The 25,905-nt window shown below is 44.8% G+C and overlaps 1 long non-coding RNA gene across 1 annotated transcript; it reads right to left on the reverse strand.

Annotated features, from left to right (window-relative positions):
- Window positions 1-868: 868 nt before the first annotated feature.
- On the reverse strand, window positions 869-24,122 carry LOC119806334. Its single transcript, XR_005284196.1, has 2 exons — window positions 23,989-24,122; window positions 869-1,138 (listed from the first exon to the last, which is right to left on the reverse strand). It is a non-coding gene; the product is annotated as an uncharacterized LOC119806334 (long non-coding RNA).
- Between the last annotated feature and the right edge of the window lie 1,783 nt (window positions 24,123-25,905).

Raw genomic sequence — 25,905 nt, forward strand, 5'->3', positions numbered from 1 at the left:
CTAACACTGTAGCCCAGCATGCCCTGGAACTCACTATGTCCCCCATGCTGACCTTAAACTCACAGATATCTTCCTGTCTCAGCCTCCCAAGTGTTAGGCTCACAATGAGCAAGAACTAGAGCTTGGTCATACTTTTATTGTTTATGTAAACAGGAATGTCTAATGTAAAATGTGGAAGTCCTTCCTAACCTCAAAGTGAGTTAATTATGAAGAGACACCCACTCTCGGTGCAATTACATGCACCTTTAAACTAGCAACATCCACTGTCTCCCTTTTAGAAATCCATAGCATCTGAATTCACTTTATAAGTTACAGCAGGGTATGCGTTTTGGACATTATTTCCAGTTGCTACCCAGTTAAAAACAACCTTCATTAGACTTTGACTGTCTCTTCATTAGACAATCACATGTAACAAAACTTCCTTTCCCTGGAGATGCCTCCAGGGAGTTCGCTTGACTTTCCTGTAATGCTGATACCCCATCCTGCTCCATCCTTCACCTGCTGCTTTCTTAGGCACAAAGAGCACCCACCTACTCAATGGCCCAGCTTTGAGGCCAGTCAACAATAGCAGACTTCAAATTACTCCATCAATAGACATTTAAATAGCCACTGTATAACAGTTCTTCAGCAAAGGTGTCCTGGGGGAAAAGAAAATCAGCGACCCTTGTGAGGTGTAGTCTCACTATCTGCCCCACCTGCCAAGCCATCTTTACCTCCTGGTGCTCTCCAGGATGCTCCACTTCCCGGAGTCCACCCCTGCAGAGCCACCAAATGGGCAGAACCCGTTCTGTGCTCTAACTCCGTCAAGGACTTCTCTATCAGTTAAGATTTGCATTTGGCAGCTAGTAACAGAGCTCAGAAACAGTAGTGGCTTAAACCAGATAAAAGTTTATTTTTCTTCTCGGTAAAAGAATTCTGGAGATAAGAGATGAGGGGCTGGTAGGGCCTCGCCTATATAGTTCCTGTATCTCTCCCCTCCACAAAGGACCTTCTATCCTTACAGACAAAGGCGCCTCCTCAGGTTGCTTCCGCCTTCTCCATCTTGTGGACAGAAGCAGGAGACAGATGGGCTCAAGGCAAACTTCTCTTGTGATCACTTCACGGCTTAACACAGTCCAGCATACCTTGTGAGCAGCCCCTAAGTAATCATAAATGAAAAAAAAAGTTCTTTTACCCCATTTTAATTTATTATTTACATATCTGTGTGGGTGCATGCATGCCATGGCATGTGTGTGGAGGTCAGAGGACAACCTGCAGGAGTCAGCTCCCCCTTCCACTGTAGGTCCTGAGAATGGAACCCACCCAGGCCATCCACCCTTTTCTTACTGAGCCATCTCATCTGCCCCAATGCATAATTTTGTGGCAACAACAGAAGGAGACAATTTATCACTCCCAAAACTTCAGTAAACATCAACGGTGTAGCCCTGCCTAGTACCTTAGGTCTGTGATCCCTGAACCCTGCAGGCAGATGTACTAAAAGTATGGTTTCAAGTGATCTACATACAGAGGTCCAGGCTGACCTAAGCTGCACTGCAAAGCCCTGCCTCAAAACAATGAACAATGAAGCCAGAAGTGTTGGCATGCACCTGTTGACCCAGCACTTTAGAGGTCGAAGCAGGAGGATCGGGAGTTCAGGGTCATCCTAAATCATAAACTTAAGGCCAGGCTGGGCCATATAAGACCCTGTTTATATTATAGATAGATAGATAGATAGATAGATAGATAGATAGATAGGCAAACAAACAGTATACAATATACTATATAGTACAATATATAATATACAATATACAGTTTACAAACAGTATACAATATACTGTATAGTACAATATATAATGTAGAGTATACAAACAGTATACCAGTACTGAAACTATAGGGTGTAGTTTGAAACTCTTACAAGGGTGCTTTGTTTTATAAAATGTGTAATTGGGAGCTGGGTGTACAGGTGATCAGTCCTGAGTGCTTATCTAGTACGTGCAAGGCCCAAAATCTGATCTCCAGCATGGGGGGGGGGGAGTAATAATAAAGTAAAATACGGCTCACTATAGTATCTGAAATACCTAGAATTAAATATTTTCCCCATTGGATTAAGAGGCTATACCTGCAGTAAGTGTACCGTATGACACCAAGGAAGTAGGGAAGGGTACAGTAAGAAGCAACTCTTGATACGTTCAAACTTAAGGTAAATCCACAAAGCTTTTACTTTGCATTGTGTGTGTGTGTGTGTGTGTGTGTGTGTGCACACGCACTAGGTGTCTTCCTCAGTCAATGTCCACCTTACCTTGTATATATTTCTAAATTGTGTTTATTACTATTGTGTGTGCGCGGTGTGTGTGTGTGACAGCCACAGCACTCCTGTGACACTCAATGGAATTTTGTAGCATTCTCTCCTCTCTCCTTTATGTGGATTCCCAGGATTGAGCTCAGGCCACCAAGCTTACCCAGCAAACACCGTTACCTACTGAGCCATCTCGCCAGCCCTCCATCTTAGTTTCTGAGAAAGTCTCTCTGAACCTGGTGTTCACCAATTCTGTTAGGCTGGTGGGCCAGTGAACTCTAGGGATCTCCCTGTTTCTACCTACCCAGCAGGGGAACTTCAGACACACCCCTGTTGTTGTGGAATAGTATTTTAAGATGTGTTACATTTGTTAATGCTGTGGAACATTTGTTTAATGAGGCAAGGATGTGTTGATACTTTTATGTTGCATTTGCTTAACTCTGGGAAGCTGTGTTACTTTGTCTAAAACACCTGCTTGTTCTAATAAAAAGCTGGACAGCCAGCAACAAGGCAGGAGAAAAGACAGGCGGGGCTGGCAGGCAGAGAGTATAAATGGAAGGAGAAATTAAAGAAAAAAGATCAAGGAGCAAGAAAAGAAGGGGCCAGTCACACAGCCACACAGCCATACAGCTAGCTACAAGGGCACACACGAAATAAGAAGGAAAGAAAAGATATGCAGAAATAGAAAAAGGTAAAAGCCCAGAGGCAAAAGATAGACGGGATAATTTAAGTTAGGAAAAACTAACTAGGGCTGGAGAGATCTCAGCAGTTAAGAGCATTGCCTGCTCTTCCAAAGGTCCTGAGTTCAATTCCCAGCAACCACACAGTGGCTCACAACCATCTATAATGAGATCTGGTGCCCTCTTCTGGTCTGCAGGCATACACACAGACAGAACATTGTATACATAATAAATAAATAAATAAATAAATAAGTATTTTTTAAAAAGAAAAACTGGCTAGAAACAAGCCAAGCTAAGGCTGGCCATGCATAAGAAATAATAAGATTTCATGTGATTTATTTGGGAACTGGGTAGCAAGCCCCCCAAAGAGTCATGAGTTAAAAAAAAAAAATCAACCAACAACATGACATAGAGCCCAGCTTTTTACTTGAATGTTGATAATTCAAATTCTAGTGCTCATGATTATGGGACAAGTATTTTACTCAGTGAACCCATTTTGCCAACCCTCTCTTTTATTTTTGAAACAGGATCTCACGTAGCCCCGCCTGACCTTGACCCCCACCTCCCGCGTGTTGGGATCACTGGTGTGTGAGCTATGCCCAGCTTCAAAGAAGGAAGAAAAACTGCTGAGGTTGGTACAGAAGCCGCCTGACTAACGGATCCAGGTGCATGGGAGGGGCATGCAGCCACGGGGGGCTTCCTAGACGGATGTTGGGCAACCTCTGAAGAGGAGGGAGGGCAAATGAAAGCCACCTGCAGGAGCGGAGCAGTGACGGCGGGAGCAGGTGTCTCGCTGTTTCAGGGCCAGGGCCACAGCTCTGAGGGCGGAGTGGTTGGCTGGTGTGTACTCACCAAGGAGTATGGTGGAGCACACCCATAATCTCAGGGTCGAGAGGCAGAGACAGGAGGGTTCCACTGGCTCACTGGCCCTCCCTTCTCGACAGCTGGGGAGCTCCAGGTTCAATGGAAGGGCCTGGTTCAAGGCCAGCCTGGTCTACAAGAGCTAGTTCCAGGACAGGCTCTAGAAACTACAGGGAAACCCTGTCTTGAAAAAAAAAAGAAAAAAATATACTGTACAGCAGCTGTTCCCAACCTTCCTAAGGCTGTGACCCCTTTAATACAGTCCCTCATATTGTAACCCCCAACCATAAAATTATTTTTGTTGTTATTTCATAACTGTAGTTTTGCTGCTGTCATAAATTGTAACGTAAATAGTTTTAGAAGTGGAGTCTTGCCAGCCAGGTCACAGCCCACAGGTTGAGAACCACAGGTATAGAGCAATAAAGGAAGACTTCTGATACGTGCCTCTGGCCTCCACAAAAGTACACGCACGCGCGCACACACTCGCTCACACACACAGGCCCTCTGCTCATGGGTAGAGAGTGTATCATAGTCCACAGAAACAATATAATAAAATACTGAATACACCATAACTATTATTTTACGCAGGACTTTTACTTAGCTTTTCACATGTATTAATCTTTATTAGGAAAAAAAATGCTTTTAAGATTCTGTAGAGAGCCAGGCATGGTGGTGCACACCTTTAATCCTGGCACTTCTACGTAGCAAGTTTCAGGACAGTCAGGACTACCTAGTGAGACCATGTCTCAAATTTTAATAGTAATATAGTAATATTAATAATAATAAAGATTATGCAGAGAGATACCAGCTGGGAGTGAGCGGTAGCACATCCCTACCTTTTTTAGGAGCAGGAATATCACGAGTTCTAGGCCAGCCTGGCATATATAAGATTTTTGTTTCAGGGAAACAAAATGTAATTAGATAAATTCTCAGTCCAAGTACACAAGGGAAACTCGTTATCAGTGCTTCGCCGAAGGTCCCGGGAGAGCCCCTTTTCTCCTCCAGATAATCAACCCGGCACTCCTCCATTGTGCACCCTCTTTCCCACGGTCAACGAAGCAGCCAGGGACACCAGAAGAAAGTCCAGCTCTTCTCAGGTGTGTGGCACCAAGCGGGCCCCAGCCCTGGCATTCAGCTTGGGATCGGCCTGAGATAAGCAGCGACTATCCTCCGGCTCACTTTCCATCAGCACCGCTCTTTGGAATGAAGATTGGTTTTATTTTGTCTTGCTTAGAAAGGGAAGGCAGCACAGTGGTAGAGGGGTGGGTATCAGGGGGAGACATTGGGACATGGGACCACAGACACATGGCAGTGGGGGGCAGCGCAGTGAGGGAGGGAGTATAAGGGGGAGACACAGGGACACGGGACCACAGACACATGGGGGGCAGCACAGTGAGGGAGGGGATATGGGGGGAACACAGGGACACGGTACCATACACACATGGCGGGGGGGGGGGAGGAGAGGCAGCGCAGTGGGGGTATGGGGAGAACACAGGGACACGCGACCACAGAACATAACAGTGGGGGGAGGCAGCGCAGTGAGGGAGGGGATATAGGGGGAACAAGGGGACACGAGAACACAGACACAGGACAGTGAGGACAACACGGGGACACGGGACCATGGACACGGGGGCGGGGGGAGCAGAAAAGGGAAACGAAGAAGATAAGATGTAGGAGTTATTCCAGGGTTGAGCTGAGAGTTACTATTTTCAAGAAGTATGAAAAATGGGCCTTCTAACTTTTTTTTCTGTCTCCTTCCCCTCTTTTTTCTTGTTTTGAGAAAGTTCTTCATCTCACTATGGAGCTAAGGATAAACACCTGCCTCCACCTCCCAGATGCTAGGATTAAATATGTGTGCCACCACCATGATCAGCTCTTCGCTCTTGGGGGATCTTACTCCAGCCCAGGCTGACTTGTAGCTGACTATGTTTGCCCAGGCTGGCCTCAAATTCATAGCAACCCTCCATATCAACCTCCCAAGCACCTGGAACTTGGTGCCTCCCTTATCCAACACAAACCTTTTTCCCCCTAAATATTAAAAAAAAAAAAACAAATAAACGGGGGAGGGGGTCCTGCGGATGCAGCTCCATTAGTAGAATACTCGCCTAGCACGTACAAAGCTCTGCATAAGACTGGGGTGGGGGCGCTCACCTGTACCCCTAACACTTGGAGGTGGAGGCAGGAAGATGGGAAGTTCAGGGTCATCCTCAGCTACACATGGATGGGCAGGGCAGGCTGGGTCAGGGAATTATAGCTCACTTTAACGAGCTCCAAACAAACCTGCGTTGACAGTCGATGAAATAAACAGAACAGCATCCATTTGTTAACTGAAAAACCCAAAGATAGGCAATACCCACGGTGGCCTTTTGGTCTGGCCACTGACCAACTCTAGTACTATGCCACTTTAGCCAGCAGAGGGCTCTCTTTGCTAATCTTCAAGTTCCTAAATAACAACAACAACACAATCCCGGGGTGGCTCGTTTCTAGTATGCCCCACCTGAAGCTGCTTCCAAAGCTAAAGTAATAAAGAAATAGAACGAGTGGATAGCAAACACCTTCAATCACAGCACTCCAGAAGAGGCCCAGCCAAAAAGATCACAAAGACTAGCCTGGGTAACTACTGAGATCCTGTTTAAAAAATAATGGTAATAATTTTAAGACAAGAAAAAAATAGCAGATAAAAATGACTGTCAATTTGATGGCCCAAGCCTGTAATTCCAGCCCTTGGGAGGCTGAGATGGAGGATCAGGACTTCAAGACCAGCCTCTGCTTTCTAGGTCATGTAAGGCCAACCTGAGCTACACTAGACCTTATCTCAAAAAAGCACAGAAATAGGGGCCAGAGTGGCGGCTCAGTGGTTGAGAGCATTTGCTGCTCTTGCAGAGGACCTGGATTTGATTCCCAGCACCAATGTGGTAGCTCACAACCACCCACCACTCCAGTTCCAGGGTGTCCTGCACCCTCCTCTGACCTCCACATGCATGTGGTACACATAACATACATGTAGGCAAACATCCATAAATAAAAACAACTTAAAATTCCAAATAACACAGAAATAAAAAGCAAAGCAAAATCCTGAGAGCCTATGGGCTGGGCTCAATAGCTAAAGGTGCTTGCGGCCAAGCCTGAAAACTTGAGTTCAAGTCCTAGAACCAATACATTGGAAGAAGAGAACTGATTCCCAAAGTTGTCCTCTGACCTTCACACATTTGCTGTGGCACGTGCTCATGAGCACACATGCTCACTCACACACAGACACACACACACATACAGACACACACACACATACAGACACACACACACATTAATTTTTTTGTTTTTGGTTTGGTTTTAGGGTTTTTTTTTTTTTTTGTTTTGTTTTTTTTTTTTTTTTTTTTTTTGAGACAGGATTTCATTCTGCAGCCCTGGCTGTCCTGGGACTCACATTGTAGATCAGGCGAGCCTCAAACTCAGAGACCTAACTGCATCTACCTCCCAAGTGCTGGAATTGAAGGTGTGCGCCACCGCTACCCGGCTTAATTTGTTTAATGCTGGGTTCTTTAAAGAAAATGAGTCTTTTTTTTTCTTCCGTAGGTTATTTGCTTACACAGTCAAAGGGAAAAACACCAGTTGAACCTAAAATAGCACAAGCAGCCACTTATTACGACAATAAAAAGGGAACTCCAACTAAAAGCAGTAACAGGGTGGGGCAGTGGCCACTACGAGGTCCACCTCCCGAGGCCTCTGATTCAGCATGCTGACTCCAGAAGAAGCTGATGCAATCCAAGCTGGACTTCCTCTCTCCCTTTGATGCTGGGGATGGAACCTAGGGTCTGTGTATGCTAAGCAAGCCCTCTACCACCGAGTGCACTCCCAGTCTCTGGCCTCACAGGCCTAGCTCTCGCTGGGGTATCACATTTCAAAAACCTGAATCATATCACTGGGACTACTGTGTGCTCTTATGGTCCAAGGACGACATCCTGTATCTATCTGTTTCACTTCATGAAGCGACAGTTTTTCTTTGAATATTCTTCTCGAGTGTGTGCCAAGCGACATATTGAGGAAAGATAAAGGCACACAGTTGAGTTGGGTATGGTGGCATATGCCCATTATCTCAATGCCTGGGAGGTGGAGGAAGAAGGATGAGGAGTTTGGGTTTTGGGGCCTGGAGAGATGGCTCAATAATTAAGAGCATGTACTGCTCTTGGAAAGGATCCAGCACCCACACAAGGCAGCTCACACTCCCTGTAACTCTATCTCCAGGGTTCTGACACATTCTGCCAGCCTCCGAGGGCACAATGTGCATATGAGCAAACATACCTACACACAGACATCATTTTTGTTGTTGCTGTTTTGTTTTTTGTTTTGCAAGACAGGATTTCTCTTTGTAGCTCTGGCTGTCCTGGAACTCACTCTAGACCAGGCTGGCCTTGAACTCATAGAGATCTGCCTCCCTGAGTGCCGTGATTAAAGATGTACACCACCACCTAACTACATAGACATAATTTTAAAAATAAAAATAACTCCTTTTTAAAAAGAAGTTTTGGATGGGAGAGATGGCTCCGTGGCTAAGAGCACCTGTTGCTATTGCAGAGGTCCCAGGTCCCAAGACCGGCATGGTCACTAGCAACACAGGCAACTCCAGCTCTGAGTTCTGAGGGGTTCTGATCCCCACGGGCACTGCATACGTGTGGCGTACAGACATACATGTGACCAGAACAGCCACATAAAAATATAAATCTTTAAAGGAAAAGATGAAGCTGCTCCTCTGTGGAGGAGCCCGGGTTCTATGAAAGAGCATCTCAGCAGAGAAGAATAAGCGAGGAAGACGCTCAACTTCAGCCTCTGGCGTCCAGATGCGCACACACGTATACACAGACACAAATACACACAGAGCGACTAGTCACAATTTCCTTGTAAAGTATCAATTCCATTTATTTATTTGCTGTGGATGGGTGTCACACATACACCCCAGCCAAGTGTGTGGAAGTCAGAGGACAATCTGCAGGATTCAGTGTTCCCCTTCCACCATTGGATGCCAGGGATTAAACTCTGGTTGTCAGGGTTGGTGGCAGCTGTGTTTACCCAATGAGCCATCTTCATGGCCCTTTTTGGGGGGTTTTGAGACAAGGTCTCAGGTAGCCCTGGTTGATTTTCAGCTCCTGTGTAGCTCAGGCTGACCTTCAGCCCTGACTCTCCTGTCCCATTTTCAGCATGCTCAGGGCATTTCTAGAACTTTTTTTTCCCCTCCATTTTCCTATTTAACAACAGACAGCCTTACATCTACAGATGAATTAAGAGGGGTGTGCCGTGTGTTTGGTTTCCACAGCACGTAAGGGAGGTATAACTATCATCCCCATTAACTCGGGGATGCCTTAACAAACCACAGAAAACTGAGCCTCTTCCATCTTCTTACCACATGGGATCTTACGGGGAACATTATCCCCAAACTCATATTCCTTGATCTTTGGCAGCTGGCACGCCCGGGAATGCCGCCTGCGCCTGCGAGGCGAGCTCCTGCCTCCGCGAGTTCCTCAGAACGGCGTATGGGAAAACCAGTTCACATTTCCATCAGCTGGCCAGTCTTTAGCTGCCACTCTGCACTTGGCTGACCCGAGCCAGATCGAGAAACACTGGGTGCAAGAGGCCACTCGTCCAATCTTTCCATTTACAGAGGAGAAAATTCTAAGCTGTGATTTCCTGCGGGGACATTAGACAAGATGACTTATAGGTTCCTCCTGGCTACAGTCCCGGGATTTCTATTTCCTTGTCGGCATCATGAATTCCACTGACAGAGATCAGGTTATTTTCCAAGAAAGCTAAGTTCCGAATTTTTGGCCACAAACCACTTATTCACAGGAATCAAAGGGAAAACAATAGTGCTATCGTGTAGGATGAGCAATTAACATATATGATCTTATTAGAAAAGGGAAATCATGTGACAATATAACTCGATGGCTTAAAAGAGCCAAGCACTGCTGCTTCATTTTGCAACCACTCCCAGGTCAGACTGTTATCTTCTACATGACTAGTGTATTGTAGTCACAGGCTCCAGGCTCCTGGAGGAGATGGGCAGGGATGTAATTACTGCCCAGAATTAGGCAAGACTTCCAAAGGATAAACGCTACAAAGGGGCCTCAGAACTTCAGTTTGATGCTCTGACAGTTTGAGGCTCAAACAATGGTGTCTAACTGAGCAAAGATGTAGGAACTAAAATCTAAAATCTTTTTTCCAGGCCAAACTGTGTTAGCAATAAATAAATAAATAAAATCAACAACAACAACAAAAAAAAAAAAGCAAAAACTCAGGGACCTTAAAAAATAATCCATCTCCAAAGTCTAGGTATGGTGGCAACCTCCTTTAATCCCAGCACTGGAGAGGAAGATGTTTGAAGTCAGCCTGATCTATATAGCAAGTTCCAAGTCAGCTAGCACTACATAGTGAAAAAGACCCTGTGTAGGAAAAAAAAAATCATCCATTCCTAAGATTAGGCATGGTAGTACCCACCTGTAATCCCAGCACCTGGGGGTAGAGGCAGGAGGCTCAGGAGTTTAAGGTCATTTTTGGCTGTGTGGGGAGTTTGAGACTAGTCTGGGCTATGTGAGACTTTGTTCAATAGTTAATGCTGACAGCTGGAGGGCCATTGAGAGAGCCCAGAGGGTAAAGGCACCTGCCACCAAGCCTGACCTCCTGAGTTTGATGCCTGGGACCCACATGGTAGAAGGAGAGAACTGACTCCTGAAAGTTGGCCTCTGACCTCCCTGCATGTGCACACACTTGAAGATGAAAATGTTTAAAAATTATACATATAGCCGGGGCGGTGGCTGCACACACCTTTAATCCCAGCACTCGGGAGGCAGAGGCAGACGAATCTCTGTGAGTTCGAGGCCAGCCTAGTCTACAAGAGCTAGTCCAGGGCAGCTCCAAAGTTACAGAGAAACCCTGTCTCAAAAAACAAACAAACAAAAATTATATATAAAGCCAGGGGTAGTGCACACTTTTAATTCTAATACTCAGGAGGCAGAGGGAAATGGATCCCTGAGTTCCAGGCTCACTTAGTCTACATAGACAGTTCTAGGACAGTCAGGGCCATGTAAAGAGAGACTTTGTTTCAATTTAAAAACCAATAAACCATAGGTACAATATGTATGTACATATGCACACACATGTTTATATACTGCCAATTAGACAAGATCTAGAATCACTTTATCTTAATTTATTTCCTGTGGCGGTGATAAAATATCCTGACTAAAGCGACTTGAAGGAGAAATGGTTTCGTTTGGCTCACAGTTCCAAGCTATAGTGTATGGTAAAAGGGAAGACACGAAGGCAAGAGACTGAGCCTGCTGGTCACACTCCAGGCAGGAACAGACAGTACTGAATCTGTGTGCACTAGTGCTGGAGTCCATGTCCTTACCATTACACTGCCCAAGATCCTCTGCCTAGAGAGTGGTGCCCTGTCTTCCCACACCAGTTAACATATAATTACCCAGGGGCATGCCCCAAGAGGCTGTAGATTCTGTCCGAATGATTATTAAGAGGAACCATTACACACCTAAGAGACTCACTCATTCTCTCCTCTCCCCTCTAGCGCTCCATTTCTTGGAAGAGTTTAAGATTGAGCTCATTGAAATGGGACGACCCACCTGCTATGTAACAGTTTGCATTGAGATTGAAACATTCCATCCTGTAAGGAAGTTTTTTAAGCAGGAACGTAAACAACTTAAAAGAGCTTCAGGAAGTCCCTGAAACCAACAAGATTCACTCTGCCTCTCCCTGCCAGAATAATAATTGCCTGAAGCAATAAAAGCCGAGAATCCCTCTCAGAACTACAAAGACACTGAGACCAGACCAGGTGATAGAAAGAAGCAGAAACAATCTGAGCCTCCTGGAAGTGGTTCAGACCAATGAGGCGACTGGAAAGGCAATTCCCCAACCTGTTGAGCTGCCTGCAGGCTGTGCAGAGTGCTCCAGGTTCCCAGCTTTGTGAGCTGTGTACTGGGTGGGTTTTGGTGACGCTGCTGTCTTTGAGTCATTTCTGCTCTTGAAATAACCCCTCATTCATATTCCTTTAAGTAACCCTGCGAAAACTCCCCAAGCTCTGTATTTTGGTCTGTTGTGGGTTCCCTATCTGGGTTGAGTAGATGTATGTGTTGCATCTCCCCAGATGGTGTTGTTGTCACACAACACCATCTTAAATGTGCATGGCACTAGCCCCATGGAGGACCGGAGTCCCAGATTAAATAAAAAGAAGAAAGTGAGCCAAACACCCTCTCTGTGATTCCTGATTTCAGAAGCAAAGTCACCCACTGCCTCACGCTCCTGCTGCCAACTAATATAGTAATTCCCCCATCCCAGATACCATCTTTTGTTCCAGTGACTGCCCTTGAATATCTAGGCCTTGGAGCAACGCTTCCCTGTCCCCCTAGAGGAAGTCTGCAAGAGATGAAGTGTTTCAAGAACTAGGGGGCTGCGATGTATCACCAAAGCAGGAGGCAGCAGGTGAAAAGCTTGCACCTAAGACTCAGACGGCTGCTCCCAAGGAGAGACACATATCACTTGAGCCTGAGAAAATGATCACCTGGGAATCTTGGCAAAGAGAACTGATCCCATGGAAGAGCAGATTAGCAACATCCTGAAAATGGAAGAAGTGGAAGCCAGCGTTGACGATCCCGTCACTCCAGATCAGAGACTGTCCTGAGCTCCAGATACCGAAAGAAAACCGATGTAGAACAGCAAAGACATGAGCAGAAAAGGGAGGGCTAAAGAGAGATGAAAAGATGACCAAGAAGACCTCCCAAGAGACGGGGCTGCAGAAGTCGACGTCTCGGGGCAAAGTCAGTGGGGAAAGACCGGGCTCGATCACTGGAGGAGAGTGAGATACCCCGGCCTCATGCAGAAAAGGAGAAAATAAACAAGAAAAGTACTGAGAGGAGTCTCTGGAGATGGCAACATTGGGTGCTTGAGGTGAAATTAGGAACAAAGTCACAGGGACTGTGAAAATATGTATCAAAGACATTTAAGAAGGAAAAATTGACTTAGTGATAAATTCCAGTGTGATTTTCCCCTGCAGTGTAAAGCGGAACAATAGTTAATGCTGCCCGGGTTTAAGGAATTGAGCGTTAAGCTTTCCTGGTTGTACTCTCTTCAGACTCCAAAGGAGATCATGATGGGGGTCTCTAGGGATCTCAGAACAGTTACAATTTAAAAGTTTCAGAGTGGGCAGGCCAAGGTGTGGCCTTCTGTCCTGCACAATAAAGCTCCAAAGTTCAAAAAACAAAAAACAAATAAACAAACAAAAAAAACCCTATGCATTTGAAAGAGGAAAAAGAAGACCCCCCCCCCCCCACTAACCTGGAACTGAGGGCTAGGAAACAAGAAGATCGCTGGGGCAGAGCAGGCTCAGGTACAAGTTATGAAAGGTTTGGGGAGTAGAGTGTGGTGGCTTGTAACTATAATCCAAGCACTTAGGGCTGAGGCAGGAGAATTACTACTACTTCAAAGTCCGCTTGGGCTACAGAGTTAGACCCTGAGGAGTTGGGGCACAAAGGAGAAGGGAGAGAAAGATGAGAGGGAGGGGGAGGGGGAGGGGGAGAGGGAGAGGGAACTCCTTAGGTAACCTTCCAGGCCAGTGGTTCTCAACGTTCCTAATGCTGAGACCCTTTAATACAATTCCTCATGTTGTGGTGACCTCCAACCATTGTATTATTTTCGTTGCTACTTCATGACTGTGATTTTGCTATTGTTATGCATCGCAATCTAAATGTTTCTGGAGACAAAGGGGCTGAGACTCACAGGTTGGGAATCACTGTTCTAGGCAATTGTATGCATACATATGAACCCTAAATTTCCCACAAGAATGTTTCATTCTATAAATATTGCTCTGACCGCTTTTTGCGTTCATCTAACAGGACCAACTTCTAATAAATCAAAACTGCTAAAGGCGGGCTTCATGTTTTTGGTTTTCTCCTTGCTGGAGATTGAATCCATACACAAGCACTACCCCAGCCCTACCAGGCATGTTTCTTTAATGTCTACATTCTCATACATACCTTCAGTTCAATCAAACAATCAATCCTGTAATCTTATATCCAATGGAGTCTCGGAGCTAGAAAATGGCTCAGTGGTTGAGCGCTCACTGCTCTTACAGAGGATCCAATATTTCACTCCTAGCCCCATGGCAAGTGGCTCCCAATGCCAGCTCCAGCAGATCTGACAACTCTTTTATCCTCTATTGGCACCCACTCTCACACAGACACATACACATGATTAAAAGAAGACAGGGTTTTCTGAGGAAGCCTAGACTGGCCTCAAACACTTGGCAATCCCCCTGTCTCTGTTTTCTAAGTGGGAGGACTTCAAGTGTGAAGCAAAATACCCAGGATCAAGTGTTTTGTTCAGTTACTTTTTTGTTTCAAAAGAAAATCTAATATATATAAGTACACGAGCATTCTAGAAAATACACATTACTGTTTATTTCCCAAAAAGTAAATTTGTAAAAAATAGCAAAATAAAGAATATACATTTTAAATCAACAGTGTATAAGAATGTGTATATAAGTATGTGTATTTAAGCATGTGTATGATATATGTGCATATTTGTGTTTCTATGTATGTGCATACATGTAGGTGTGTGATCTGTGTATATGTATTTATATGTATATACGTGTGTGTATGTGTGTGGTATGTGTATGTATGTATGGTGTTATTTATTATGTATGTGGTATGTATGTATGTGGATATATGTATAAGTATTATGCATATGTATGTGGTGTGTGTATATGTGTATAGTATGTATATGTGGTATATGTATATGTATGTAGGTAGAAGGGATTTAACATTTTCCCCAAGTTTTGCTATCATCAATTGTATAATAAATAGTCTTTCTTTACTGATGTGACATTTGACATTTGTCATGAAATAAATAACAAATGACATTTTATCTGAGTGTAGTGGCCCGAACCTGGGTTACACGTGTGAGACCTTGTAGCTATTTGTATCTTTAAAAAGAGACTCCATTTTGAAGGCAAATGACTCCAGTTCCCTGGAGCAGAGCGTACAGCGTTAGAAGCCAGGCGGCAAGCCTGTGAGAGGCAGCTGCACTGACTGCAAGGGGCCACCTGGGCGTCTACTGTAAAGCGGGCACGCCACTAAGCCAAGGCTTGGCTATTTTGAAGACAGGGATCTTATCCTGACTTTGGTTAGTCACAGATCCCACACACAGTTGCCTTGCTTCCTTGGTCACCAGTGAAGCTGGGAAAAATCACTTAACCTTGGAGGGAAGTACCGTGAAACTCAAGAACAGCCATGCTTGTTTCTGGGTAATGCTGTTTCTGACTCAATTTACCTAAACTTTATGGTGTGCATGTGTGTTTTGTTAGTGGTAGGATTTTTGTTTGCTTGGTTGGTTGGTTTGGTTTGGTTGAGATTTCTTTCTTTTTTGTTGGTTTTGTTTTGGGGGTGATTTTTATTTTCTTTTGGTGGTTGTGGAATAAGACATGGCCATGTGGATATTGGCCTTCAAATCAATGTTGCAGAAGCTGGCCCATAACTGATCCTTGGCCCTCAACTCTGGGGTTCTGGGGTTCCTGGCAGGTACTACCACACACAGCAGTGGTCTTCTGGTTCCTTTGGTCATTTGAGCAAGGATCTCACTATGTACCAAAAGCTTTCTCAAAGTCATCATCCTTTGGCTTCAGTCTCCCCGGTGTACCAGCAGGCACGACTATTACCAGCTAAGAAATAACCCCTTTACTGTATTACCAACCCTTTTCTTCTTCAATATTGTCTTTGTACGTGGGTGGGTTGCTCATCACTACAAATAAACCTATGCTAGGTCACTTCAGAAATGATTAGGGATGGGCTTAAATCCAACAAATGCCTTATTGTTTAAACTGTGTTCATCTTAGTGAAACAAAACATAAAATTTACCATTTCAGTCATTTTTGTGGCATATTGATTCTGTTTACTGAATGTCAATTTTAAACATTTGTTTTTCAGTCGGGCATGATGGTGCATGCCTATAATTCCAGCACTCAGGGAACTACGGCAAAAGGTCACCTTAAGTTCAGACTGGACTACAGAATGGCCCTTTCTCAACAAAACTAGAGAAACAAAACTTACCAAATAAAAAAGCCAGATGTGGTAGCCTACACCTGTGATCCACGCACTTCAGAGGCTGAGGCAAGAGGATTACATACATACAGCTCAAGGCCAGCATAGTGAATTGTAGGCTAGCCAAGGTTACCTAGCAAGACCCGTATCAAAAAATAATAATAATATATCGATCTAATCTACATGGGAAGCAGAAAAAGACAAGATCTCCTGAGTAAATTGGGAGCTTGTGGACCTTGGGAGAGGGTTGAAGGGGAGGAGAGAGGCAGGGAGGGGAGCAGAGAAAAATGTAGAGCTCAATAAAAATCAATTAAAAATAATAAAAAATTATAATAGCAATTTTTCTTTCTTTCTTTCTTTCTTTCTCTCTCTCTCTCTCTCTCTCTCTCTTTCTTTCTTTCTTTCTTTCTTTCTTTCTTTCTTTCTTTCTTTCTTTCTTTTTTTTTTGAGACAGGGTTTCTCTATAGCTTTGGACCTGTCCTGGAACTAGCTCTTGTAGACCAGGCTGGCCTTGAACTCACAGAGATCCACCTGTCTCTGCCTCCCTGGTATTGAGATTAAAGGCATGCACCACCACTACCTGGCAATTTTGTTTTTCTTAAAAATCATGGTAGTCATAAAAACTAGAAAGACAGACATGGGCAAGGTGGTTCACATCTATAATCCAGCGCTCAGAAGAAAGAGGCAGGAGAATCAGCATGAGTTTGAGGGCAGGAGCGACCTTTTCTCCAAAAACCAAAAGGAAAGAGAGAATATAAAAATATATAGCTAAGCATGGAGACATAGACCCTTAGTCCCAGCACTTGGAGACAGAGACAGAAGAAGAGAAGTAATTCAAGGTCTGTTTACTCCACATGAAACCATCCTTTAAAAAAAAAGTGGGGGGGGGGGAGAGAAAGAAAAATAAAAGCAAAAAAGAGAGAGAAAATAGATTTACAATATTAGCAAAGTTCTGGCTATGGGTACTATATGAAAACAATAAAAAAAAGGCAAAAGAAGGGCAGGGGCATGCCGTTGTTCACATTATTTATAAATATCTAGTTGTTATTATTTGTTATGTGTCAGGGGATGTGCTAAGTACTGCACACATATTATTAAGTAGTCCACTGGATAGGGACAGTGAGTTAAGGTCTCACACAGACCAAGCTGGCCCTAAACTGGGTGTATAGGCAAGGATGACCTTGAACTCCTGACCCTACATCCCCACCTCCCCAGTGCCAGGATTATAGACATTTTCCACCATACTCAGCCTCCACTAGATATTTTTAATGACTTCATGAAAACATTAAGCATCTTCATTATATAAAAGACAAAATGGTGGCTTGAAGTTAGACGGTTAAGGCCATCTTCAGCTCCATAGTGGGTTTGAGGTCAGCCTAAATTACATGAGACCCAGTCTCAAAACAAAACCCCCCCCCCCCCCCAAAACGGTTAAGTCAATGGGACTCCAACTCAAGCAGTCGGAGTTTGAAGTCAGACTACTGTTCCATCATCTGAATGGTGTGAATGTGGAAGCTGCTTTTTAGATAGAACAGGAACAAACTTTAATTTTCTAATACAATTTGTGCATTTATTTTTTAAATATTCAATTTATTTTAGTTATGTATACATGTGTGTCTCTAGGTGAGGGCATGTGCACATGTGAACACGGTTATCTGAGAAGGTCAGAAGCGGGTCTGGAGCTGGAGTTACAGGTAGCTGAGCGACCTGATGTGGGTGCTAGATCCTCAGCAAGAGGAGCAAGTGCTCTTAACCACGGAGCCATCTCTCCAGCCTCTCCTCTGCGCATTTTTTTCAGTGTGTGATTAAAGACATATAGATTGAAGTTTATCATTTAAAATTATTTTTAACAGTACAGTTCAGTGGGATTAAATATATTTGTATTAAATATGTAAATATATACTAATATATTAAATATATTGGGGCTGGAGAGATGTCTTAGTAGTTAAGAGCATTTGCTGCTTTTGCAGAGGACCCAAGTTCCATTCCCAGCACCCACATTAGGGTTTACAAACTTCAATAAATTCAATTCCAGGAGATCTAATGACTTCTTCTCACTTAAGTGCACCAGGCACATACTTAGTGCATATTCATGCATGAGGGCAAAACAGTTATCCACCTGATAATTAAAAATGTTTTTTTCACTTACATGACTGTAAAATCATCACCACTGCCTATTTTTTTAACTTTGCTTAGGGTACATTCTACACTAAAAAAATTAATTAAGGAATTAATTTTATAATTTTATGTCATCAAATTTATTGCTATTTCATTTTATGAATTTTATGTTTTTCTATCATACTCAGAAATACCTTCCCCACTCTGATATCTAATTTTCAAAATTTTTCTCAGGGGGCTTGGCTGATGGCTCAGTTGATAAAGTGCCTGTTTTTAAAACAGGGAGGAGGACCAGCGCTGGACCCCCAGGACCCATGCCTGCAAGAGCATGGTCAAAACAGGGCTCTCAGAGTAGATACAGGCAGACCCCTGCACTGCCATGACCAGCCAGCCTGGCCTAATGGATGAGCTTCAGATTAGTATAAGACCTTGTCTGGAAAAAATAAGGTTGAAAGTGATGAAAGACACCTGACCTCAATCTCTGGCCTACACACACACACACACACACACACACACACACACACACACACACTAGCACTAACAAGTACATATAGCATACCCATGGCACAACACACAAGTTTTAAAAATTCTCTCGGCTTTCTTTGTTTATATTTATGATCTCATATTTTTTACTTCTGCCTTTCAATTTTAAATAATTTATTGCGTGTGTGTACGCGTGTGATGGGGGTGTGACACGTTGTGTGTGGAAGACAGACAACTTTGTGAGTTAGTTGGGTTCTCTCCTTCCACCTGTACATGGGTTTCGGGATTGAACTCAGGTTTTCTGTGTTTGCTCGCTGAGTTTCTTTACCTTCTCAGCTAATTTGCCGGACCCTCTACTACAACCTTTCTAATTCTTCAAGAATTTATTCCGGTAGAAAATGTGAGATAAGGATCCTCGTCTTACAATTGTTATTTGTGGAGCTGGGCTTCAAATCCAGAACCTTGTGCACCCAAGAAAATCCTTCTACCGTCACTGCCTGGCCCTTCCTTTCCTATTTCATTTTGCTCGCTCTTTTTTCCTTTTATTTTCAGGACAGAGTCTCATGGAGCTTGGGCTGGGCTCAACTTACTGCAGAGCTGGAGATGACCTTGAACTCCTTATTCTCTGCCTCGAAAGTGCTGGAACCACAGGTGTGCTGCCACACATCTGGTCTCTCCTGTCACTTCTTTAAAGCCAGCAATAGCTGGGCAGTGGTGGCGCACGCCTTTAATCCCAGCACTAGGGAGGCAGAGGCAGGTGGATCTCTGTGAGTTCAGGCCAGCCTGGTCTACAGAGCTAGTTCCAGGACAGGCTTCAAAGCTACAGAGAAACCCTGTCTCGAAAAACCAAAAAAATAAATAAATAATAAATAAAATAAAATAACAAAATAAAATAAAGCCAGCAATAATTAAAATCAGAAAATTTAAATCCACATAGGACAAAAGAAGCTGGGAAATTTCTGGAAGTGGGGAAGAAAACAGAGCAGAAGGATTGATCTCACCAGAAATGAAACCACAGTCTGCATTCTTATAAATAATGCAGCCTGGGTGCATCAGAGACTGAAAGGGAGGGAGAAAGTGAGGGGAGGGGGCAGGGGCCGTGACTCAGTGGTAGAACACTTGCCTAGCATGCAGGAGGCTCTGGGTTGGATCCCTAGCTCCTGGGGGTCATAGGGAGGATACACGACACACAATAATCAAAGTTAATGGTTAGTGTAAAGGCACTGGTGAGGTTTTCATCTTTCCCATGGTCAGTATTCCTGTCAAAGAATACAGTGCCCTTGTTTACCAGTGCAGGTCACCCTAGAATGAGGATTTCACATCTACCCACCACCTTCTCGTCCCTTAAATATCAGTAGTAAATGTGACCTGTTTGTATTTTGGAGTTTTTTCCCTGAATTATTCCTAATATACTGGACTTCCCTGTCTCTCCTCCCAGGAACAGGAGAGCTATGGCGATCAAGTCTGATTTCATCAGAAATACAGTCATGTGTTGCTGATCACAGAGACACCTTCTGACCAATGTGTTGTGCCTGTGTGAACACCACGGAGCCGACTACAGACGGTACAGCCAGCTGCACATCTAGGCTCCAGGATAGAGGCTGCAGCTCCTAGCCCTACAATCTGAACAGCTTGTCCTAGACCGCATACTTTAAGTGACTGTAACAATAATATTTGTCTATCCAAACATCTAAGCCCAGAAAAGTAAAAATAGTGCATAAAATAGCTTACACCGTGTATAAAATACTGAGTAAAAATATTGCAGAAAAGATACAAAATGGAAGCTGACTGTGGCAGTTTCTGCCTTTAATGTCAGTACTGAAAGGCAGACAGGAAGACCAAGTTTAAGGCCATGTCGACTACAGAGTATGTGTGAGGGTCACTCGGCTGCCTCAAAACAAACAAACAAGTATAAAATGCTGGGACTGTATAAGACTCTCACCAAGACCAGAGCAAGCATGTCTGAGACTTGTCCTGTGGCAATCAATGAATAAGTAACAGGCAATGAATGTGGAGACCACTGACACATTACTGTGGACTCTATACACACTGGACAGTTGGACTAAATATTATTTATTTTAACAATTTGTCTTAAATAATAAATTAACTTCTACGACGTTTTTTATAACTTTTTTTTTTACTTTTTTTTCTTTCTTTTTTTTAACTATGTAACCCAGGCTGCCCTCAGAATCACTGTGTAGCCAAGAATGACATTGAGCTTCCCCTCTCAAGTGTTAGGATTACCGCCATGTGCGACTATACCTGCCTTTTCTTTAAAATAAATAAATAAATAAATAAATAACTTTTAAAAACTTTTGTAATAATATCTAACTTCGAGCACATTGTACAGATATTTAAAAATATTTTCTTTATGTGCTTAATCTGTGAGGTTATTTTTGTTTGTTGCTTGGTTGTTGTTTTATTTCGTTTTGGTATAGTCTCATACAGGCCAGTTGGGCCTCTTAACTTGCTTTGTAGCTGAAGATGACCTTGAATTTCTGGTTCTCCCGACCTCCCTCCTGAGTGCCAGGATTACAGGCATGAACCAGGATACAAAGAGCTGGGGTTCACAACTAGAGCCTCACAACTACCTGCTCATGGTAGGCCAGTACTCTACCTACATCCCCAGCCCTTCTGCTTTAATTTACTTTAAAAAAAAACATTTGGGACTGGAGAAATGGCTCAGTGGTTAAGAGCACTGACTGTTCTTACAGAGGACCTGGGTTCAGTTCCCAACACACACATGGCAGCTCACAACTGTCTGTAATTCCAATTTCAGGGGGCCTGACACCCATGGCCAAACACCAATGCACATAAAAACAAAACGACAAGAAAGACCACTTTAGAAAAACATTTTTTGTTAATTAGCCACACAGGATCAAGTTCATCTTTATCTGAGCCAGGTGTGGTGGTGCACATGTGTAACACAAGCACATGGGGGGCTGAGGAAGGAAGATTGATTCAAGCTGTAGGTCAGCTACTCGGTAAGTTCAAGGCCAGCCTAACACCCACTGAATTTTAGTATGCTTGCCTACCAGACACAAGGCTCTGGCTTCTATCCAGACACTGAAAAATAGAATCGATATGACATCTTTTGCCTCTACCTTTCATCCAGTCTTCCTGGAAGGTGGTGAGGGGCAGGGACATGCCTAGAACTGTTGCCCCTTAGATGACAATAATGCCTTCTGAAGGGTTAACCTGAGAGTCTTTTACAGTTGACTTTAAACACATATCTAAGGAGGAGTATACCCTAAGATGATAATAGGAAGTATGCAATAGAAACTTTACTATAATAAATGCACAAGCCAGTAACGGTCAAGTATTGTACGTAATTGTGGGGCAGTACGATTGGTTGCACAAGGTTTATTTATACCAGCAATATCACAAACATTAACAACATATAATGCCATGATATTAGAACAGCTACGACATCAGCGCACAGTCTTTCTGCTCCATTCTTGTCCCCTGGGACCATTGTCAGCAGTAACGTACCCCAACAATTCGGCTCAAACCTAACACTGGTTAAAGGTTAAAGACTAGGTGTTCACTCACTAGTAGAGTTGGCCTGTGTGTGTACGTGTCCTGTGTGCATCCACCCACGCATGCCCAAGTCATCACTGGCATCTTTTATTACCCTCCCTCTCAATGACTCCGAAGCTCACTGTGCTAGCTAGAATGGATGTCACTGTGACCCAAGAGTCTACTTTTGTCTGTCCACTCACCAGCTCTGGATTAAAAATGTGCACTGCCAGTGCCGGATTTTAACACAAGTTCCGGGAATCCAGACTCGGGTCCTTGCGCTTGCGCAGCTAGCACTTCACCCACCAAGCAACGCCCTCCCTGCCAAAGCCTCAGTGCCGGCAGATTTCTACCTAGCTGTTCTAGAGCCTGAGTTTAAGGCCTTCCTTTTACTGAAAGGTCAGGATGGGTACAGTGGCACATGCCTATGGACCTAATGGACCCACCTAGTAAGGAGATTAAAGTCAGGGATCCGTTGAGCCCAGGAGTTCAAAGCCAGCAAGACTTTATCTAGGAGGTGGGGGCAAGAGACTTTTTTAAAATTATTTTTTATTTACTTTTATTTTATGTGCATTGGCATTGGGTCCCTGGAACTGGAGCTGGGAGCTGCCTTGTGGGAGCTGGGAGCTGAACCCAGGTCCTCTGGAAGAGCAGTCAGTGTTCTCAACAGCTGAGCCATCTCTCCAGCCCCTAAATTATTTTTTATTTTTGTCCTGGACCTCATTGAGATCCACCTGCCTCTGCTTTGTGAGTACTAGGATTAACGGTGTGCACCATCATGCCCTGTTGAGTATTATTTAATGACTGCTTTTATTTGTGTCCTTGTTTGTATGTTTGAGGGCCATGGGCAGCCCAGGCTGACTTCGAACTCTCTAAGTAGCAAGACTGGCCTTGAACGCCAGCTCCTCCCGCCTCACCTCTCAGGTGTTCAGGTTGCAGGTGTGCTCTCCACCATGCCAAGCACAAAGTTCAAAACCAGTCTGCATAGTCATTTGCTATCTGAATCTTATCTACAACACCCGGTCAGGGGCACATCCAGGGCTTGATTCACACTCAAGATGGAGACCTGTTTCCTGAGACTACATAGTCCTTACACCATCAAGTTCCTCCTGAGGTTGACACGGTTTCCCTTATGGATTGCCCACTCAGATTAGGCAGATCCCCGGAAAGGTAGAAGAGACCATGCACCTCTAACAGAGTCAATGAACACAGACTAGAGACCGGAGCAGGTGGGTTTATGATGGCGGTCAGAGAGCTTAGTGTGCTGGGGGAGTTAAGGGGTTTGTCTGGCCAGTTCAGGATGGGGCAGTTAAAAACTAAAAACACAAAATACTGGTTTAGGAACTGTGGGGAGGCCAGGGCTGGGCATCTGGCTAAAGAAGGCTGAAGGGGAAACTTTTTTAAAGGTGAAGGAAGAAAAGCAAAGAAAAAAAGGTATGTGTATGCTGACTTCACCAATTCAATGGAAGCTGATTGGGACTGGCTACCTTTGAACTATTATAAACGCTTAAATGCTTCACTGCAAAGAGAAACATAGTAGTTGGATCCTAATCTAAAAAGATCACCACTTGTATTAGACCTGTGCTACCAAGCAAATTTTCCTAAATCTTAACATACTCCTTCCAATGAGTTTTCAGACCCAGAAATCAAAGGGACTTTATATCCCCTACCTCATTCTCAAGCAGAAACACTGGAAAACATAGTTTGTTAGGTTTGGCTTTTTGTTTTGCTTTTCCTTAAAGTAAAGAAGAAGAAAAAAGAAGAAGAAAAAGAAAGAAACAAAAGAAAAGGACACCAACTGCCTCTGTCGTGATGAATTTTGATATATTCTAACCCCCGGAATAACACCCTCTTTGCTCTAAATAGAGTCTATAGACACACCTTGCATCTGGTTTATTTCCTGGATGGGAAAATAATCATTTCCAGGATACCTACCCGCTCCCACCCTCCCCAAATCTACCTTTCCAGGGCAGGGGAAGGTGCATCCTCGTCGGGCTCCGCCTGTGCCCTCCTAGTACCTCTGGCCAGCAGCCTGTGGGCCCGCACTCCCTGGACATCCATGAATGTTTGATGCTACATCTCTACCCCAGCCGAAGCTTCCCGCCTGCACTCTGTCAACGGCACTTGGGGGCGGGGGTAACTTTTGGAACAGAAAGCTCCACCCATCCTGCTCCCTACCGCCTTCAACCAAACCAGCTAAAACACCCCACCTCAGGCTGCCCAAGTAAGTCTCATCACATGATATACGGCACTGTAATTTTTTTTTAAACAAGAAAACAAGCAACCAAAAAAAAAATTCAAACTACACGCGCGGGCCAATGGGGAATCAGGGGAAGGTGGGCGGGGGAAGTGCGGCGGGCTGGGCGGGGACCCACGGACCTGGGGACCAAAGGATTCGTAAAACGCAGCGAGCGCACGGTTTGGGGTTTTTTCTTCCAAAACTAAGAGCGAGGCTCCGCCTGCAGCTTCAGCCTCTTAGATCCACCTTAAATCTTCAGTGGACTCGGTGCAGGGATCAGTGGGCGCAGCCAATGCCAATCAAGTTTACAACCACCAGCTCGGGACGGGGGAGTGGGGGGGGACGAGGAATGGGGGGGCGAGAGAGAGAGAGAGAGAGAGAGAGAGAGAGAGAGAGAGAGAGAGAGAGAGAGAGAGAGAGAGAGAGAGAGAGAGAGAGAGAGAGAGAGAGAGAGAGAGAGAGAGCACACATGACACAGGCATACTGGCAAATACACGTATGCACGTACATGCACATACACACGCACACAAAGGGAAGGAGGGGGCGAGAGACTGGCGCTCCGCGGCCGGGAAACATGTTTTGCAAACGCTTCTAGCGAAGATCACTGGCCACGGCCTGGACGCTACGGGACGCGGGAAGCGCGGCCAGACCCGAGCGCCATGATGGTGGCTGCGGTTCGCAGCCCATGTTTTGGAGGGGGAGCTGCAAATGATGCAATCCCCCGGCCGGCGCCCGAACAGCGCTCTCATCTCCCGGCCTTTCTCTTAACGTTCCTTTCAGAGGCGCGTCGAGGTTTCGCGCCCAAAACATGGATAAGGATTTTACTTTTTTTTTTAATTGTCAAGTTTTTCTATGTTCTAGTTCCTGCCTCTGCTCTGAGTCCCCACGCATGACAAGTCTGGGATTTGGATGGAGGCCCGAGGGACTCGAGAGTTGAGTTTACGTGGAAATAACTGCACTTTCGGTTCTCCGAGATCCGGCTGTGGCTGACCCCACCCTTTTCCAACCCCACGCGAGTGAAATCAGGGAGGCGACCCCATAGGTTTCTAAGCAGACTCCTGGGCCCCTTTCCCCGTCAGCGTCGTTTGCAAGATTTTTTGCCTTATTTTTTTAGCCAGCAAGGAGGGGGTGGCAGGCGTAGGGTGTGGCTCAGGTGAAAGATGGCAAATGAAAAAAAATCCGTACTTTGAAAAACAGATCAGGGATCATAAATGAACTTCTAAACAAAACACCTTTTAGCCCAAAGCACTAGAAAAGCAATCGTGTCTTTTGGCGATGATGGTGCAATGGCGAAGGCAGCATTCCCTGGCGCCTAGAAAGGTCGTTTGAGGTGGTCAGGGCGGTGGGCACACAGTGGCCTGAAAGGCCGACTACCTGCTCCTTCCCACTTATGAATGTCCACGGCTCCCCCATCCAACTCTACACGCCTTCCTCCCCTAAGTCCACACTTCCCAGTTCTTCCCTGCCCGGGTCTGCTCCTTTGGGCAGCTAAGGATGCAATGATGGGGGACACTTTGCAACGCAGGGGCGATCCCCTAAAGTGGCAGTGGCTCTCCACAGTTACGCGTGCTTCGGTGACCGTCCCTTAGCCGCCGGCAAGCCGGGAAGGCTTTCGAAATGCGCGGGGCTGCGGATCAT

The sequence above is a fragment of the Arvicola amphibius genome, chromosome 2 (assembly GCF_903992535.2).
Source record: "Arvicola amphibius chromosome 2, mArvAmp1.2, whole genome shotgun sequence".
NCBI lineage: Eukaryota > Metazoa > Chordata > Mammalia > Rodentia > Cricetidae > Arvicola > Arvicola amphibius.